We start from the raw sequence: 12,264 nt of genomic DNA, 5'->3' as shown, positions 1-12,264 counted from the left end.
GGGGGGGGGGAGCGGAGAGGCAGGGAGACCTCTGGAAACCCGAGTTTGTTTTTTATACTCGGGTTGGAAGTACTGAAGACCAATGTCATCTGTAGTTAGTTGGCGGGCTGGGGTGGGAGCATAAAGAGGGGGAATGGATGAGGAAGTGAGGAAAGAGGGAGGTACTATGAACGGGGTTGGGTTCCCCAGGAGAAGCTGAGTTAGAATTAGTGTAGTCAGATGATACCGTACTGAGAGTCGTGTACATTCATTAAGAGTGTTGTAAGGAACTTGTATGTCGAAGGTAGAGTGACGCATGAGTACAGTGTGTGCGAGTATGTGATGGGTGTCTGGGGTGGTGTAAAGGGAGCGACTTGATAAACATTTTAGGAAGGGGAAGGTAGATACATTGCAACCAAATACATGCTAGTGAAAGCATATTGAATGGAAAGACACCAGCAGCCAGGAAGGTTCCGTGGAAGCAAAATAGGAGCTTGGACGTAGAGGTAAAAGGATCAAAATTTTGATGGCCGAGAAAAACAAGGTGGTTAGAGTCTGAGATTAATTGGGGAATTGCTACTTCTTAGAAAAGGGGAAGGAAGACGTTAAAACGGATCCTTTTTGTCTTTCAGGGGCAGAACTAAGAAAGGCAGGCTTATGGGAAGATGTTTATAAAGAAAATGGTTTCATACCTTGTAGAAGAGGGAATTGGTTGGGGTAGAAGTCTGAAATGAGCGGAAAAATCACTTTAGCTGTTTAGTGAAGTGAAAATATTATTGTGTGATTGGCTTCCTAAACGCTCATTACAGGAGAAGATAGGTAGTAATACAGGACGGTGGCTGTTGTACTTAGGAAAGTAGTAATAGTTTCTTTAAGCAGAATGTGGAGAGAATGATGAGATCTTTGAATTGTGGTTGAATGCCTGAGTTTAACAGGGAAAGGGTCTGCACCTGTGCCCAATGACGGACACTAGGGTGTTGGAATAATATCTGTATATTATATAGTCCTTTCTCTCCACGATTATCCTTTTATTGTTTTACATATTAGACACACTTAATAAATATAACTGTGGGAAAGATCTATGGTAGATGTTGTAGAGAGGTGTGGGAACCATCGGGAGAATACTTAATTTTAAGGAATTTGCAGTTTAGTATATAGGCAAGTAAATTAATAATAGCATGGAGTAAAATATGGCAAGTATCATAAAAGATGTCAAGTGTCATTAAGAGTTCAAAGGCAGATTACTTAAGCAATTGGGGGGAACCAGGAAAAGCTTCCTTTGTTCATTTGCTCATTCATTCACTCATGATTCATCAGTCATTTTGTTGATCACCTATATGGGAGGTATTGTACCAACTCTGAGAATAGAAAAGAACCCCACCCTCTTCTTACAGAGTTTACAGAGAAAATGGCACTTAAAATGGACCTTAAGGATAAGCAGTATTCTGACAGGTGTGGACTGAGAATAGGGACTCCAAATGGAAGGAAACCGAGCAGGAATATGCAGATAAGGGAGGCTGGGGGCTGGGGAAGGTGTTCAGTCCAGTTAAACGAGAATATAGAACTTTTAATAGACTTTTTTATAGAATAAGTTTGGTCCCTTCCTTTCACAGATGAAGAACGTATAGATAGCATAACAAAGTTAAAATTGTTGAAGACCATAGAGCTGGAATATGGAAGCTCTGTAACACACTGAAGTCTTCTGACTGTATCAGCCATACTGTGTGACATGTCTGAGTTCATCCATTCTTTCCACAAATATGTACCGGGAGCTTATTATATGTCAGTCACTCTCCTAGGCACTGAGGATACGATGATGAATGAAAGGATAAACATAGGGAGGTATATTCTAGTAGGATTAGGCAATCAGTAAACATATGAAGAGATAGCCATAACTACTCAGGTGGTGACAAGAACTAGAATGAAAAAAAACCATACAGATATTTTCTTTTATGTAGCCAGGGTGATCAAGGAAAGCCTATTTAATAAGGTGACCAGATTTGAGAGGGTCTTGAATCATGATCTGTAGTTTATAGTTAAAATGGATGGACAATGAAGAGTCTTGAGATGATCTGTTTAGAAGAGCATTCACATGCTCATAGATCGTATTAGGAAGACGACTCTGTGCAGTGTAATAATGGGAGTTAGGACCAGAAAGAAAGCGATAGAGTAGAAAGGTATGAAAGCAGACTGGAAGAGAGGTGATAATTTTAATGGGAAGAGCGTTTGGTTTTGAGAGGCTTCTGTGTTAATGTGTTTTTGTATTTTGTAAATTAGCGTTAGATGAGTTTAGTTCTTCGAAGAAGGGAGAAAAGAATAAGAAGGAACACTATGTTTAAATAACTTATATTTTCCCATTAAAGTTGGATAAGCAAAACTGAACAGGCATGGGACTTGGAGTCTCTTAAGGATTCCCGGGAGCCAGTCTTTTCTCTCTTGCGTATCTGTTCTAAGTAAATACAGCAAATCTTAGGGCTAACAGTAGTCTGGGACTTAGAGGGGAAGGGGTAAGGACTTGCACAGCCAGAATTTTCCTCTTTCTCTTCTTCAGATAATCATTCCATTTAAAGTCTGCTGTGAGGAGGCTAGAGACTGTCTTCAGGGAAACATGTTCACTATCTTTTCTTTGTTAGAAACCAAACCTTTTCGTTTTTCGACCACGTGGGGATGCTAGATATTGCTGAACAAGTGTGGTTGGGGGTATAACAATTTCTTTGTGGCCCTTGACTTGAGGAAGAGTTTTGTTGCCTACTTTTCTCAGTGGTGTAAGACCATGACTGGGCAGTTTTTAAACTGCATAGCTACAGATCTTTCCTCGTGGAGATGAAAATTAGCTATGTACCAGCTAGATTCATTTGTTGGAGTAAAGAGCTGGAGTGTCTGGCATTGAAGTGGTACATTATTGGTGGCAAACCAGGGAGTCAGATGGCAGTTTCAAAAGAGTGAGATAGGAAGATATGAGGTAAGAAGCATCAGTAAGGTGAAGATAGAAAATTCAAAATCAAGGGGACTGAATTTGTCTTGAGTTGTAGAAATAGAGCAGAGATGATAGGAAAGAAAATCTATCTTCTATTTGGGAAATAAGGTGTTGCTAGAACAAGATAGGATGAGGAAATTTTTTTGTTGTTGGAAGATAAATCTTTTTTAAGCAGTGCCTTTTTTTTTTTTTTTGAAATAGCAGATTCACAAGACTCCTAAGTGAATAAATGGAGAGTACTTTCCTACATTTTATAAAAAATAAGAACTAGTCTTAAATACGAGGGCTCTACAAAGAATATCATTGGAAATTTATTTCTCAAAGAAAATTTAGTCTTTTTTGATTTATGGCAAAATAAAGATCTTAAAGACTTGGACACCTCTTTTGAGTGAAAGAAAATGGAATATTGTTCATTTAGTAAGGGTGGGAGAAGGGTAAAGATAATCCATGGATGAGATAGTAGGTGATATAGACCATGCTTTAAAAGAGTAGTATTTTAAAGCATAAAGTACAGAAATTAGCGTATCAAAGTTGGAAATGCAGAGATGGGGAAACTATTGAAGTGCCAGACAGGGAAGACATCATCAAAGTTGTTTGAGAAGTCTGAGAAAGTAAAATAATCACAGCCAGAGGCAATACCAGTCAAACAGGTCAAATCCCGTTATAAAAGGTGGCACGGGTACTACCAAATGACATCTACTTCTGTCACTGGGCTCCCTTCAGCACTTCTTTCCTTCCTTCCCTCCCTATTCTTTTTTTTTTTTTTCTTTCCATGCTGTAGGTTTGCCAGGAAGATCCATTTAAAGTTGATCCCTGATATTAGATCCCCTTTACAAGAAACATCTATGAATTGTTTGTTTTGTTAGGTGTTTTTTTTTGTTTGTTTGTGTTGTTTTTGTTTTTGCATGGTACTTCTGTTGGCAAAGAGACTGTGTTCTACTGGCTGGCGTACTTTGTCAAACCTTTGTTGCCAGAGGCAGAAATAATGTAACAGACACAAGGTGGTTTTCTGAGCCAGCAGAAAACTTGTTGTCATTTAAGTGTAATTAACATAATCGGGGACACCTGAGTGGCTTAGGTGGCTGACCTTTTGACTTCTCATTTCAGCTCAGGTCATGATCTCACGGTTTTGGGAGTTTGAGCCCCACATCAGGCTCTGGGCTAACAAGTGTAGAGCCTACTTGGGATTCTCTCTGTGTGTCTTTCTGCCTCTTTCTCTCTCTCTCTCAAAATAAATAAATTAAATTAATTTAAAACATTGTAAGTACTAATTAAAATAATCCAATATGTTGTTAAGACAAAATATGTCATGGTTAATCTTGGGACAGAGAGAGAGAGAGAGAGAGAGAAAAGGTAGAAGTAAAGTAGCAAGCAGTACTGTGTAAGTAGAGGGGAGAACTCTTCCAGCAGAGGTGGAGGTGGGATGATATCTTGGAGATGAGATTTGATCTGAGGTTTGAAAGATGGATAAGACTTTTAAAAGTTGATATTAGAATAATTGACATTTCAGGCAGGAGGAACATCTCATACCTTCTTTACTCCAAATAGTTTTTAAAAATATTTTTATAGTTTATTTTATTAATTTTGAGAGAGGGTGAACACGAGTGGGGGAGGGGAGGGATAGAGCAAAGGATAGAACATCTCAAGGGTGCTCTGCAGCGTCAGTGCAGAACCCAGCACTCGAGGAGGCTTGATTTCATGAATCATGAGATGATGACCTGAGCCTAATCAAGAGTCAGATGTTCCACTGAGTCACCCAGGTGCCCCCCACTACAAATAAATTTTTAAACATTTCATTTGCTTCCATTTAATACATGACTTCGTAGTCTCGCCAGGCCTTTCTAAGTTTTTCTTAGATAAAGTAGGTAATGGACAGAGAAGTATGGATGTAGAAGTGGTAGTTCTGAAGACCTGATGGCTGATATAGATCACAAAAGGGAAAGTGAGTTTGGTTAGAAAGAGTTCTGAAGAATCCCTTCCTTCACTTGTGCTCTTGATTATATACCATTTCTCTAGAACTTTATTTCTGGTTTTATTTGTCTCTCTTAATCTTTTTAAATATTATCCTTAAACAGTCTTTTGTGGGCCACTCCCAGTTTTCTCTGAAAAACCCTTTTCTGGTTTTCCTTTAGGTTCTCTCCTTCCTTACTGAAATTTCTTATGGCTAACCATTTCAAGTTTGCCCTATATTGTATTTTTACTTTCATTGACCATCTGCTTTTTTTTAATCCTTTATAATCCAGTTATTTTTCCTTAGCACTTTATTGAAATTGATATTTCCAAAGGTGCCAAAGAACTAATGGCCAGATTCATCCACTGATTATTTTTTCTTTTTTTTAAAGTTTATTTATTTTGAGGCGCCTGGGTGGCTCAGGTCACGATCTCATGGTGTGTGGGTTCGAGTCCCGTGTCAGGCTCTGTGCTGACAGCTTGCTGCCTGGAGCCTGGTTCAGATTCTGTGTCTCCCTCTCTCTCTGCTCCTCCCTGCTTGTGCTCTCTTTCTCTCTCTGAAAATTAAATACACTTTAAAACACTTTCTTAAAGTGTATTTATTTATTTTTAGAGAACACACAGACACAAACAGGGGAGTGGCAGAGAGAGAATCCCAAACAAGCCTGAGCCTCACACAGGGCTTGATCCCAAGAGCCTTGAGTTCATGATCTGAGCCGAAATCAGGAGTCAGACACTTACCCAACGGAGCCACCCAGGCTCCCCTTCTTTCTCACTTAATACTGACAATTTTGTTTTTCTTTTTCTCTGTCTCTCTGTGTCCTCTCATACACATCCATCCATTCCTACATCCCTCCCACAAGTAAACATTGAGTTTCTTCCAAGGTAGATATACCAGGTCCTGGGGGACATAAAGGGAATCTATTGTCAAGTAGTTTTACCAGGCCTACAAAGAAGTACATAATTATTACATAGTTTATAGATGGTATGGTATATACAGAGGAGCCTTAGGGAAAGTTCTTGAAGTCTGTTGTTAGCACTGGGATTCCATGGGTCTGAATATCTTGCCTTTTATTTTATTTTATTTCATTAATTTAATTTAATTTTAACTTAATTTTATTTTATTTTCCTGGTCAGCCTTGCCCCACCAGTGGCAAAAAGAAATGCATAGCCCTATTCCTCTTTTTTCTCTTCTTTCAATGTTTCTTTTCTGCAGATAATACATCTACTGTCACCACATCACTGTTTAAGGTCCATCTATTTAGTATAAATCATTGTGTTAGATCCTAGGGAGACACACTGGTATAAGATATCATGTCTGCCATTCAGAGAGTCTATAAACTATTTAATGAAACAGGCGTGAGCATAAAATAATACATAACAAAGTATGGTTGAGTATAGTAGTTTGAGTATAGTAGTTTAGAACATGGTCTCTGGGGCAGAACTACCTGGATTCATATCACAGCTCTACCACTTACAGGCTGTGTTACCTTGGACATATTCCTTAAGCTTTCTGTGTCTCAGTTTCCAGATCTGAAAAATGGTGATAATGATAGTATTTATCTCATAAAGTTACAAAGATGAAGCAAGTTAACTGGCAAAGTACTTGGTATGGTTCTGGTATATAGTAAGCACTATGTAAGCTTTGGCTACAGATAATAATGTCTGAAAACTTATCTGATGCTTCTGCATATCTGCCTTCTGGACATTCCTCATTTTAGAAGTCTTTCTGTCAGCAAACTCCACTCTCTTAAAGGTGAACTGGTAATCCTTACCCTACTCTTCTCACCGTGTCCCACGTGTTTCCTCATTTTCGTCCTCAGTGTTGCCACTTTGCATCCTCCCATCAGGTTTACAATCTTGCAGTCATTTTGAGTTCTTCCAGTGTCTTCAGACTGTTCCACACGTAAACTGCTCTGGGAAATGTTGTCTTCCTACTGCCTCTTCTTTTTATGTGTGGCGCTGTCGACTTTATGCCTGTACTGTTGAAATAGTCTTCCAGCTGATACCTTACCTACAGTTCTCACAAGTAGCAAAAAGAAAGCACTGACTTCGGGTTTTTAAACATTGCCCACTAACAGCATTTCTGGGTCTTGATTTCTTTCTCATTAAAATGGAACACTGATCTCATAAAACTGCTGTCAGTATCAAAATAATAAAGGTTTATATATATTTGGCAAATTCTGGTTCTCCTTCACACTCCTCACCTATCTCCCTGCCAGTTAATCTATTGCACTGCTTTTACATTAGTATTCGTGCAAAACATTTGTATGTCACTTTTCCTTTGCTTAAACTCCTTAGTCTGGCATTCAGGGTCTTCCATAAAATGGCCCTCATCTGCCTTTGCCAAGTGATATCTTGTTATGTTTTCATAGGAACCAACTATGCTAGTCAGAGTAATCTAGTCATTGCCTTCTAAACATGGTTTATTCCCTTCTTGCTTTAATCTCTTTTCTTAGGCTATTTACCCCTGTAGAAAGTACGTCAGTCCTGCACTATCTTAACTTAAGCTTCACCTTCTTTGTAAAGACTTCTGTGCTCTGGTGATTTCTGCATTCTTGAACTTTGTAGTATTTCCTGTCTTAGTCATTTGGTATGTATAATTTCTTAAATTTGTAATTATCTTTTTTCATATAAGTGAATTGTGTTTGTAGCTAGACTATGACAGAGACCACATGTCAGCATTTTTAAGTACAAGTATGCCGTAACTGGTGTTCAATAAAGTTTTCATGCTTTTTTGTTTTCTTTTGCCAAACATTTATGGAATATTTTCAAATGCCAGTGTTAGGCTCTGAGAATGAAGAACAAGTGGACTAATTTTTGTTCCTTAGGATAATGGTCTCCTGGAGGAGATGGATGTTGCACAGATATTTCAATATAATGTGGTAAATACTATGTTAAATGTTTCAAGGATGCTAGAGTACACTGAGGAACTTTTATTGCCTGGGGAGTTCAGAGGAAGCTTCCAGAGTTGACTCTCTGAGCTCAGTCCTAAAGGATGAGTAGGATTAATGAGGTGAAGAAAAAAGGGAAGGATATAGTGGGCAGAGGAACAAAATGAGTAAATAAATGCCTGGGAGCAGTATGTTCGAGGAACTCTAAAAAGTTTGGTATTATGGGGCACCAGGGTGGCTCAGTCAGTTGAGCGTCTGGCTTCTGCCCAGGTCATGATCTCACAGTTCGTGGGTTCGAGCCCTGCATCGGGCTCTCTGCTGACAGCTAGCCTGGAGCCTGCTTCAGATTCTGTGTCTCCCTCTCTCTCTGACTCTCCCCTGCTCACACTGTCTCGGTCTCTCAAAAATAAATAAAAGACATTAAAAAAATTTTTTTTTAAAGTTTGGTATTAGGAATGTTTGAGAGTTTGGTTGATGTCAATAAACATCGTGATCAAATTAGACTGTCAGGGTATGGTGTAGCAGTTAAAGAGATTTTTATTAACTACCTCATTCAGCTTTTTGTTTGGTAGTCTAAGGTTTTTTTTTTCCTCAACAAATCTGGTCATTAATCTTATGGGAGCAATTTGTATTTGAATGGCTGATGTTTGTTGTAACCCTTCCAGCTAGAATGGGGAGAAAGAGAAAGGGAAAGATACAGTCCTTCCTTTGAGAAACAAAAAGAATTAAATTTCCTTTCCTTAGCTTCAAAGTAATTTCATCTAAGGCAAAAATTAGTTATTTGGAGTTATATAGAAGTTGAGAGTTTTAGTGAATACATGCAGTTCTGAAAATAACTGGGGTGATAGGACTTTCTAGAATCTTCACCTCTTGAATCTAGATGTGGAATAGAGGTGGTGGTGAGGGAATAAAGAATATTACAGGGAAAAACCAAAGTATTGGAGACCCTTTTTGATGATTAACATTTTATTCTCACAGTTCTTGATAGTATTTTTCTTTCTGTATGGTGTCTGTCTTAAGTGAGAAGCATGATTCTAAAATGTATTATATTTAAAGAGCTACTGTATTTAATGTGTTAATATCCTCACTTTATTTCCTAAAACTTCATGGGTTCACTGAACACATAAGTTGAGTGCTTTTTCCTTCCCTTCTTTTCCCAGAAGGCTAGTATTTCAGTGCAGTTAGTGGGACAGAGCAAATTAGAATGTGTTTTATTAGTACTGTCTCTTAGAAAGGTCATGAATTATTACCTAGCTTTTTACTAGGTGAGATACTATGCATTGATGAGATATAGGTAGAAAGATAATCAGAGAAAAATGTAAATAGAAGATGATATTCAAAGAAGAAATGAGTTAAAAGGTTTGCTCACTTGGGATACCTGGGTGGCTCAAGTCAGTTAAGTGTCTGACTTTGGCTCAGGTCATAATCTTGAAGTTGGGGAGTTTGAGCCCCATGCGAGGCTCTGCGCTGACAGCTGGGAGCCTGGGGCTGCTTCAGATTCTGTGTCTCCCTCTCCCTGCTCATGCTCTATTTGTCTCTCTCAAAAATATTTAATTTAAAAACATTTTTTAAAAAAGGTTTGCTTCCTTGAAAAATACATTTTTAATGTTTATTTTGGGGGGAGGGGTGCAGAGAGAGAGGGAGATAGAGGATCTGAAGCGCACTCTGTGCCAACAGCAGCAAGCCCATCGTGGGGCTTGAACTCATGAACCATGAGATCATGACTTGAGCCAAGAGTTGGATGCTCAACTGAGACTGAGCCACCCGGCATCCCTTACTTGACAATTTTTTATTGCTGGTGGGAAAAAATAAAAAGCATAGTGTTAACCACCACAGGATGAATTTGAATATAAAAAGGGCATCTACAAAATTTTGTGCGTGTGCACACTTACAGTTTGTGTAAGATATTTTACTTATTTTACTTTTTAATGTTTATTTGTTTTGAGAGAGTGAGAGAGACAGTGCAAGTGGGAGAGGGGCACAGAAAGAGGAGAGAGAAAATCTCAGCTGCGCTCTCAGCACAGAGCCTGATGCAGAACTCAAAACCCCAAAAACGTGAGATCATGACCTGAGGTGAGATCAAGAGTCAGAGGCTTAACCATCTGAGCCGCCCAGGTGCCCCTAGTTTTTTTAAAGATATTTTAAAGTAAAATTTTTGTATTTTAATATCTAATTCTGTAACATACGTATTTCTCAAACTCTGCTTATTTTCAGTGATTAAAATAATACTATTTGGCTGTCTCAAATAATTATTTTTATTTTATTTTATTTTATTGTTTTTTAAAATATTAATTTATTTTGAGAGAGAGAAAGAAGCAGAGAGAGAGGGGGAGAGATGCGGGGACTCAACCTCATGACCTTAGCCGATACCAAGAGTCAGACACTCAACTGACTGAGCCACCCAGGAACCTCTGCTTTGATTTGTTTTCTAATGGAAAAGGGTCAGAACATTTTAAGAAGTATAACTCAAATGTTAAGGCATACTGGTCATAAATTCTGATGTATAATAAGAAAGGAAAAGAAAATAGATTAAAACTATTGCTCAGGTTGTTTGTAACTCCTACTACTCAAGCATCTTTTGGTTTCCTAAGAAAGCAGGGTGGTGTAGGAGGTTGAATGAGCAAGGCCTTTGAGTGAAGACTGGCCCAGTTTGTTTAGATTGTCCTGAGTTCAGGTGCCCCTCTGCTGTGCATGGCAGTGTAACCTTGACCCTCTCTAGTTTTAGTTTTCCTTTCTATGATAGATTCAATGGGAGAATTCTTGGGAGAATTACATGAGAAGATGTGTATATAAAACAGCATGGTAAAGAGCCTAATTTATGCATAGTATTCATTTTAGGTGAATGTAGTTTTTGAATTGGGCATGTGCAGATTGTGCCTTAAATGGCTATTGAGTGGTTGAGTGATCTTTACTGTGAAGTGGGCTACTTTCTTCCTCAAGGATACGTCCTACATTTTATTAGTGCTTCATACTTTTCAAAATACTTTTATATAATTGTCTTCTTAAGCCTTTGTGTAGAGTAACTTTGTGTAATTCGCTTGGCATATTGTAGAGAAGGAAAACAAGACCTGAGTTACCTTTTAGTGGCAGAGTTGCAATGGACCTTAGTCTGCTCCCTCTTTGTCCACTGCACATACTTGGGCAGTGTTCTGAAAAATGAAAAGCTTCCCTTTTGGTATCTGTGTTTGGCATTGATGCTGTCAGATAGTGTAATATATATAATTTATAATGGCTCACAATTAGTGGTTGCAAATTCATATATTAAAAAGCACATTTCTTTAGTTAATTTTTTTAAATGTCAAGTGCTAATATAGATATGATTTTGCCACTTTTGGCATCCAGAAAAGTAATGCATACTTGTTTGAAATAGAACAAAACAAATCCCAGAAAATTGTAGGAGTGATCATATGATCATGAAAGAGAGTGCAAATCATTGCTGGACAATAGGCATAAATCTGGGCTGTTCCAGGCCCACAGAAATTTGTGGTTACTCTACCATCCAGCGTTGTGTTACCTTCAAATTATTTTTTTATATGGTAACATTCACATACTTGTATGTTTGTATGTATGCATATTCGTTAATAGCTGGGATTGGGTGATATCATAATGGTTTTGTAATCTGGCTTTTTATCACTTAGCATTTTATTAAAGACATGTTTATAATTTACATATCTACAGCATTGTTGGAAACGTCAGCATACTGTTTTGTTTGGAAATCCCATAGTTTTCTAAATTGATTTCCTAACAGTGAACATTTGTTATTTCCAATATTATTTTATTGTAAAGATTGCTACAATGAACATCCTTATACACAGATGTATAAATTTCTGCATCTGACAGGGTATGCATATTTAAAAATATTTTATTAGGTGTAGCGAGCAGAATAGCACCCCAACTCCCTAGACAATGTCTACATTCTTATCCCTGGAACCTGTAAATATAGTTGGTTACATGGCAAGGGCTAATCAGCTGAGTTTAAGATGAAGAGATTATCATGGGTTATTTGATAGGCCCAATGTAATCACAAGGATCTTTTAAGTATGGAAGAAGGAGATGGGAAGACAGAGATAGCACTCTGCTGGAATCCAAGGGTCACAAGCCAAGGAATGCAGGCACCCTTGAGAACCAGGTAAAGGCAGAATCCTAGAGCTTCCAGAAACCAGCACAACTGTGCTAACACCTTGATTTTAGCTTACTTGGATCCACTTAGGCTTCTATCAGACCTGTAAGATATTTTGTGTCATTTTAAAGCCACCACATTTGTGGTGGTCTGTTACAGCAACAAAAGGGAACTCATAATACATAGTACATGCTACCAGAAAGTTTGTACTGTTTGCTCTGGCTCTAAGTTTAAAAGTACCTGTTTTCTTACATCCTCACCAGTACTGAAGGTCTCATGCATCTTACTTTTTTTTTTTGAAACAGATTCTTTGATGTATTTATTTGTGTTACACAAGGGCAAAT

General features: G+C 38.2%; 1 protein-coding gene across 6 annotated transcripts in view; it reads left to right on the top strand.

Moving 5' to 3' along the window:
• Positions 1-12,264, top strand: part of SMG7 (SMG7 nonsense mediated mRNA decay factor) — a 90,430-nt gene that overhangs the window by 1,530 nt on the left and 76,636 nt on the right. The window lies entirely within an intron of this gene.

Source organism: Suricata suricatta, chromosome 3 (assembly GCF_006229205.1).
Source record: "Suricata suricatta isolate VVHF042 chromosome 3, meerkat_22Aug2017_6uvM2_HiC, whole genome shotgun sequence".
Lineage (NCBI taxonomy): Eukaryota > Metazoa > Chordata > Mammalia > Carnivora > Herpestidae > Suricata > Suricata suricatta.
The sequence above is the reverse complement of the archived record's forward strand: the minus strand, read 5'-3'. Positions and strand labels throughout refer to the sequence as shown.